The sequence below is a fragment of the Rhea americana genome, unplaced genomic scaffold, assembly GCF_003343005.1.
Source record: "Rhea americana isolate MKP2758 unplaced genomic scaffold, rheAme1 scaffold_50, whole genome shotgun sequence".
NCBI lineage: Eukaryota > Metazoa > Chordata > Aves > Rheiformes > Rheidae > Rhea > Rhea americana.
In genome coordinates this window covers 717,490-726,080 of record NW_028186646.1, presented here as the reverse complement: position 1 = coordinate 726,080, position 8,591 = coordinate 717,490, and positions in this window count along the sequence as shown.

Genomic DNA, 8,591 nt, shown 5'->3' with positions numbered 1-8,591 from the left:
CATTTTTTATCAGCCATAGTTGCACTTCTCAATGTCCGTGAGAACACTGGTCAGTGTCTTTTAAACTACCTTCCAGGTAAYGTTCAATTTTTATGATTTATTCTGACATTTTTGGATCTTCATAGCTGGACCCACAGGTAGGGCACAACTCTTAAACCATAGAGTCTGTATATGTGAGAGTTTACTAATTTTTACATCCATAACTGAAATGTCTAAGGGAGTGGTTTCCCCTGGCATATCCTGTGTGCTCCCCAGCTTAAAAGACAATTCATTTGAGCTTTGTAATATCTGTACTGTACATCTTTGCAGATTTCTAACTGGAGAACTGGTAATCATTTCCATAGCTCATATGAACTCATCATGTTGTACTCRCTGCTAAGAAAATCTTTGACTAGATTGCCTCTGTGTCAAGACTGATACTTCAGCTTTTACCTCCAGATTGCTGTAAGCATCCAGTCTGAGAAGACTGGYAATATACGGAGCCAAATACATTTATTTCTCCTTGCATGTTCCTTCTCACATGTGATCTGCAACCCAACATGACAGCTCCAAGTGTGTGTGTCAGAGTGGCAAAATGGTGAAGAAACATTTCAGGGTCTCTACAGATATGCAAAACTTTCTTTCGGCACATGAAGAAATGCAGTCTTAGGGGCGTATTGGTGCATTAGATGGTAAACTCTGAAACAGGATGTTGATACTCACAAGACGTTATGGCAACACTAGAACTGACATCTGCACTGTTATAGGCAGACRCTTGGGCAACAGCAGTTTGGCACAGCCAGAGAAATCGTGCTGAGCAGGACAGAAGGAAGCATACCAAACCTGTGTAAAACAAGTGGAAATATTATTTTAATGGAGAGATGGAGGTGGACAGAGATACAAACTTCTAAGGAGGAATTGTCAGTAGTAAAAGTTTAAAGTACTTAAAGTGAAGCTCAAAGATTAGAAGGATGAAAATGGAAGTGGAAACAAACTTAAAGAGGGCTATAGGCTTTTTCCATACAAATTACAAGGCTTGTATGGCACAGCACTGAAGACATATGGGTATAATAAGGAAATATGATGTAACTGGGATAACCGAAAGTTGACCATATTAGGAAACTGTCTGGATTATATAAATACTCCAGAGCCACTAAGTTTATAGAAAAGAAGTTTATATAATAAGAAATATTTATAGACTTAGACCTCCTGCTTATGTAGAAAGAACAAGATGGAAAATATTGTAAATGTCAGTTATACCTAGCTTTTATACAAACCAATGTTGTATTTGGTATCAGTGCAAAGTATTTCAGTACATTTTACACAAGCATTATTTCACATAATACTAAAAATTAATGTCTTATCTATACTATATTGTCATAAGATTTTCATTACATTTTATATTTGTTATCTGATAATTTATTATGCTTTTTTGATAGCATGTGATTTTTATGATAACATAGGACCTTATTTCCTATTGAGAAATACCTGAACTAACCCTCCRAATCCCATAAATATGCACAGCTGTCCTTCATATTTCCGTGCTTAGCTGCCTGGTGGTAACAATGTTCCAGCGGTTGCTCAACTATCCTTCCAAAGACTTAATGAAACCTAAAGCCCCAAATGGAATGAAAACATAATTGGCCATAATTCAGCAGTCCCTCAAATGCACATAACTCCCATTCAGTCTATCAYGTAAGCCTTAATTCAGGGTAGCATTCCTACACAGCACATGCTTACATGTTTAAGCCTAACTGAAGTCAATAGATATTACCCTTTCTGTCTGAAATTGCTGAGAATTTCTTAGACACRGACTAACATGTTTTACTGAATCATAGAATTAATATCAACATTTCAATAAGATATAAAGCAAATGAGTTCACTGGGAAGAGAAATGAAGCTGCTCATCTCTAAGCAATGATAAGAATCTATAGTATTAGAAACCTGATATCACTACTGTTATTTTCTGATATGTGTACAACGAAGAGTTGATTTCAACTTTAATTTGTAGGGAATTCCCATTGAAAGATATTTACTGTTCCTTTTATTTGTTTCAGAAGAACCTGTACACCGAAAAAAAAAAAACAATTTTTCAGTGTTACAGTGATYTTTTTCCATCATAAGACTAACAACTCCAAATCCAAAAATAACTTCTACAGGTTCCRAAAAAAAACTCTCAAGGTTCTGAAATTGCTAGAGGCATTTTATACTCTAAGAATAAAAATTAGCAGCAATATTTTCAAAGAAAATTGTGGTGTATAAGAATTAATTAACAGGCTCTTGGTAATTTAAGTAATCTTATTTATATTACTTTAAAGGTTTATGCCACATGAGACGTTTGCCATCTTCTTTATTTTATCATCTCAGCTGCCACTCAGATGATTTAGGTTTTCTTTGAGCAAGCATTACTGATGATATGTCTGATCCTGATAACTCAGCGTAACCAGCTGTGCTTTTCAAATTGTTGTAGTGTCATTCCCATTGCAATCTTTTTGAGTTCCATAACCTTTAGAATAAAAAAAGATGGGTGAGAAAGCTTGTCCAAGAGTTAAGGTCACTGGCACTGATTTATAAATCTTCTATCCTCCAACTGTTAGACTGCTGGACTGAAAAATTTGGATTTTAATCATTAACACTCATGCATACAAAAGTGTACAAAATGGACAAATGGTAGCATGTAATGACACTAGTTGTAAGTTTTCTGAAATAATCTTGACCATGATCTTACCAGTRTCATGGGTAGGGACAGTATCTCAAGTAGGTTTTCTTCAGAAGAATATTTGAAAAAGTTTATAATATAAAATAAAAGGAATTATTTTTTCTGAATAAAGATAATAACTTTTGTTAAATTTTAGGATTTGGGTGCTTGAATTAAAAGAATTAAAGAGTTTATAGAGAGGAAATTTGGACAGTAAAACTTTCAAAATAGGAATGCCATAATTTTCTATTCTTATATATAAAGATTATTATAGYTAGATCAAGATAGGGTGGAAATGGAAGCAATGAAGTTAGGAAGGGGCCATTATAAATAATCTCTTGCTGATGTAACTATACTGACAAAATATGATTAATCTCATCCGCAGCTGAGTGGCATCGCTATGGGTCATTTAGTAGGACATCATACGGTTAATATTTGTCTGAATTAATCAAATATCCACAGAACTCTCCAAAATAGCATGGACTGTCATATCAAACCTAGCTAAAGGTTTCACGACAAATTTGCTATGTTGAACAATGATAGTATTTTATAAAAACTTTAAGTAATCCTGGTATCTGGAAAAAAAATGAGAAACAAATGAAAGTTTTAGTGATTACATGCCAAATTCTGAATACATTACCATGAAAAAGAGAAGAGCAAATACTAACCAAGAAGGCATTTGTTGGCAYTAGCTAAAAGCATGTTATTACATTAAAGATAGTTGTGGGTTTTGTAGATTTTGTAGGAAAAATAGGGTGCAGAAATCCTAAACTGTCTGGAAAGTGGTCAGTGAATCTAATATTTGAAAACAAACAATTCAGGTCATTCAGATAATGACAGTCTTGTTATGAATATCTGGCTTTAAAGTCAAGAGAACTTGGCCTTCCTGTCAAAATCCTATTTACACCCACTGGCCATCCTGTCACTCACAGGAGTTTTTTAAACATTTAAAGAGTAATGCAGTCAGCACAGTCCAAAGAAAACATCCTCCACCCTTTCTTCTTAACTAATACAGGCAATTTTTCTCTGTGTGCTGAATTTATTAATCTCTCTGCTCTTCGCGAAGGGGGCTGGCTGCTGTGTTGCCACTATGCAGAACATGCTAATGAAGAAAGCAAAGAGGCAAATTAAAGGCTTTTCCTTCAGTCAGATCCTTTGTTACTTTGTTTCAAAGGACCAGGACACTGGCACCTGAAAATCGGACGGCACAGAAAGCAAACATAACTGCAGGGCACTGCAAGGCAAGCGGGGACCTCAGGACCTAAAGTAGCTACTACAAATAAGTTGCTATTGCCAAACATCTGTCCATTCCACAGGTTTCTGGCTGTTGTCAGTGTAAGTATGGATAATTTGGGGATAAGACTATTTTGTTCAGTATTACTTGGCTCAATATTTTGAAACTTATATTTGAGTCCAAAGTACTAAAACATATCTCCCAAAGCTGAAATAGCTACATCAGTTCAAATAACGTTTACAGGGCTAGGTCACTGGAGATGGAATGGGTCGAAACAAATGCCAAAATTTGTTCATTTTGAACAAAATACAGATGTATTTTCACCCACTTCTTTGTTATCCCCCAATACAAAATGAAAATGATAAAAAAAAAAARRGGGGGGGCAAAAAACCCACACAACAGAACTGCAAAATTCATAGTAAGGACAAGCGAGTAAGAGAAGACAAATAAAAAATACTATACAGGCCATTTCTAAGGACATATTTAATCTGAAAATATTTCATAACAATTTAAGTAATAAAATCTGCAGCTAAAGGGATCAGTAGTCAAAGGAGGCAGGATCTAAGAAGAAAACCAGAGAGACCTTGATATAGAACAACTCTTTCTCACATTTAAATTTTTTTTTCTTTTCAGGCTTCTGTGTGTGACTAATCTGATGATATCACATTCATAGAATATAGGCACAAGATGGAAAAGGAACAAGCTATTGTATGTTATTGCATATTGTATGAATATTGAATGTTATTTCTCACTTAATATTACAAGTAGTATAAATAGTAGTTTAAAACTGTTCCTGTGAGCCTAATTTAAACCAGTTCAGATTTGATTGGWGTCACTGGTAAAATGCCTGAACTTTATGATTATACCCTACATTTCAGTGAACATAGAAGATCTGTGAGAGTATGGAAGGAGGGCAAATTAAAGTGAACGAGTTGAGGGTTTTTCTGTAATGAAACCCCATTATTTAAATAAATGCCAGTAGAAACAGAATGTCTAGGATATTCATAGCATTAAGAAAAACTTTACTAAAAGATAATAAACCAAGAGGATGAATCAAAATTCTCACMGTGTTTGGCAGAGCTGGTAGTTTGCACCTTGCCAGTCAAAGCTAAATAAAGGGATTTGATGAGGAAGATTTTGTGGCTTATTTATTTTGCACAAAAGAGTCAATGTTTTAAAATATTACACCTGAAGTAACCACAGTAGATTTGTTAGTATGTGTTCTTCCACCAAAGGTAACTGTAGTGTTGCAACAACAACAACAACAACAAAAAAGATACAAGAATTCAGGGACAGACTTAGCTGCTTGAAAGGTCATGTCAGCTGTAAACACTGGTATAAACAACAGAAATTCTTATATTTGTTATGACCTAAAATGCAAAATATATTGGGGAACCAAAAATATGCAAAGCATTCTTATAGAACCTTATGGTAGGTTCTGTTAAGTACTCAATGTTATATGTGCATGAACATATATATATTTATTTTTTCTCTAACACATAGGAAAAATGAAAAATACATTCTTAGTGTACAGAACCCATCCTACAATAAAAATTAAGGTCACTGAGTTTTCAGGTAACTGTGAAAAGAAGGCAAGAACTGGTGATCTTAGCCAGTTTCTACAAACATGAAGAGCGCAGCCAATCAGTATCAGTCTTATGTTTGATAATAGACTTGTTTAATTTATTCCAGGTATTCTGTAAGATTTTCTAATTTACATTTTCAAATTTTCTATAGTCCTTATTTGGATAGTACAAATGAAAAGATGACAGCTGTATATTCTCTAAATTTCATCCACCTTCCCCTGCTTTAATGACTCCAGCAATCCTCATTTTCCTATTTATTTTCCCATTTATTCAGTATTCATTTACACAACAGCCCAACTGTCACATGCGATAAGAAGGGAATAAGTTGTACTCAGGAGCCACTGCACTTGGTATCTTCTCTCAGCGTTTGCATGTAACAGGTAGCAACACAAAAGCACAGTGTAAATGTGACAGATATTCAGCAAGTGTTATCTGYGTAGAACAAGCAGCAGCACTCTCTGCACCGAAGGAAATGCAACCAATTGACCAAGCCAATTAGTCCGTCTTAGAAAGTGGCCAGTAAAGAACACTCCTATTTCCCCAGAACACTCCTAGCCTCCAACAGGTTGTGTAGCTTAGGGCCCACCTGAGTCAGAAGCAATGCCTTCATATTTAGGAGCTCCAGTGGGTTTCTCTTTCATAGCATCACAAATCTGAATCAAGACTAAGGGTAGGTTTGGCTGCCCAGGGCCTTCTCCAGGTAGGTTTTGAATGGGAGACAACACGACCTTTCTCGTCAATCCATTCCAGTTTGACTGCTCTTGTATTTTTTTTCCTTCTGTATCTAACTGCAGCCTTCCTTGCTGCAACTTCAAACTGTTAATCATTATCTTTTTGTTATGCACTTCTGGGAAGAGTATGGCTCTGTTTCTTCTGTAACTACACATTCAGCAGTTGAAAACAGTTTGTATATCCCCTCCTTAGCTTTCTCATTTCCAAGTTCAACAAACAAAAGTATCTCAGCCTRCTCCTGCACATTGTGTGCTCCAGCCTCATGGTCATCTTGGTGGCCATTGTTTGGACATTTTCTAGGATATCTGGGTCCTTCTTTATCAACTTGCTGAATGCTGTAAATGTTTACCATCCACAGCATCTTAAGGCAAGGAGTTCTGCAGTCTACCAGCACATTAAATATCCTCCTCCTTTTAGTTTTCTTAAGCCTGACTTGTAGTGGGCATTGCCTGTTTTTTATAGTAGAAGTCAGACTGAGCATTCACACGCTTCACTCTTTCTTATGATTAGATAGCATTCAATCATGCATTTCTTCAGGCATATCTCTCTCCCATCCCCACCCCTCCCAGCTAACTAGCCTTAATCTACTTAGCCCACTTCAGCTGTCAAATACMTATCTTCTTTCCTAAAGCTGGATGCTTACCCTTCATTATCCTTATGATAGATCGTGCATGTCTATGTTCTCTCACCATGAGTGGACTGTCCTGAAACTGAGGATGTATTTTGGTTACATGCCATTTAACAGAAGAAAAGCTACAGTGCCCTTTACTGAATCCCACAGTAAGTGGCTRTATAGTCCATCCTGGCCACTGTGTTTTGAAAGTTATCTTTTTTTCTCTCTTTTTTGATAAACAGAAGTTATTACTGTGGATCAAACTAGGCATTTACTGAGGAGCAAGTGGCACTATCTTCATCACAGCTTATCACAAATTAAGAGTGTACAGATAGGTGGTACATCATCTACTCTTTTCCCTCTCATCCTATGGTATCTGTTCTTACGCCATAACTTAGGATGCATACCTATTCATTTCCAATAGAAAAACTGATCCATACATGGCAGAGCACATCATAAGGAATTAGATACTTTTTCTTTGTGGCCTAACTTTCTGCAGCAGCTCTTACTCATGCAGAGCATGCGAATGAGTTAAAAACATCTCCATTTAATTCTTTTTGCTCTAATCCTGGTTGAATTTCTGCTCCATGTCTTCAGTGCTCATTGCACCTGTATCTTTGCCTTCAGAATTGTTATAGTTTCTTACATACTRACTGCTATTTTTTTTAATAAAAGCAGTTCAGAGCAGTTATTGTTTCCCAATAGAATTCTTGCTTCTAAAGAATATTCCAAAATAAAGATAAATCTTGACTCTAGCTCTCCATATTTGTATTGTCTAATAAATAATTCAATTGCCACGCACCTTCCCTGACAGAAAAGTATATCTAGGAATYCTCCATGGAAAATTTGTTCCTGAATATTTGAGCATTCTGATGTGCAAAATACTTTTATGTGTACCTTACTACTACTCTATTGAATAGCCCAAAGGATACTGCAGTCTTCCAYGCTGGTGGCATGACTACTCTGAAATATGACATACTGGCCTGAGAAATGTGTCAACTAAAGAGGTCTGAAAGGTTAAGTCCATGTTAAAAGTATGATAAAGTCAGTTAATTGTTGTGAGTTTCTAAAATAYACTTTGCAAAGAGAAAGAAACACGGTCTTCATCCCCATATGCATATAATCCAGTCCATGTCAAATGAATTTCCTTTTCAAAGTCTGAAATATATATATATATATATTTTTAGGCTGCGAGTAAATTCTAAGTATCACATTCCCTGCTTTCTGTCATGTGTAGTTAGTCATCACCAAAATATAGACAAGCAAATAGACCTTTGATTCTTCTTCTTTAGTGCACTGTTCACAGCTGGAAATCAACACTGACTTTGTCTTATCTCAAAATGAACACCGCCAGGTCCTGGAAGCTTCACAGGCTGGGTGTTTCAGCAGGAGCCAGGCTTTATAGACCACACTACTGATTCACTAATACTTTGTAATCTGGCCTGGTTTTCAGTGCCAGTTCAAAAAAATATCTTCACAACAGACGCAGAAAAAGGTCCAAAATACTTAAAGTAAAGATGTCCACTTTCTCCAAAGCTCTTACCTCAGGTAGGAAAAAATCATTTGACTCAGAATAACCGAAAACAGAATGCATTCTTTCCCTTTAAACCAATCCAAACTACCTTCTAGTCACTGCTTTTTCTGGTTTGGGCATTTTAAAAACATCTTGGCCAAGTATCTGGAGCACATGATAAATAACCCATGTATTGCCATCACATTTATAGCCRTGCCAAACACATACCTGACTGC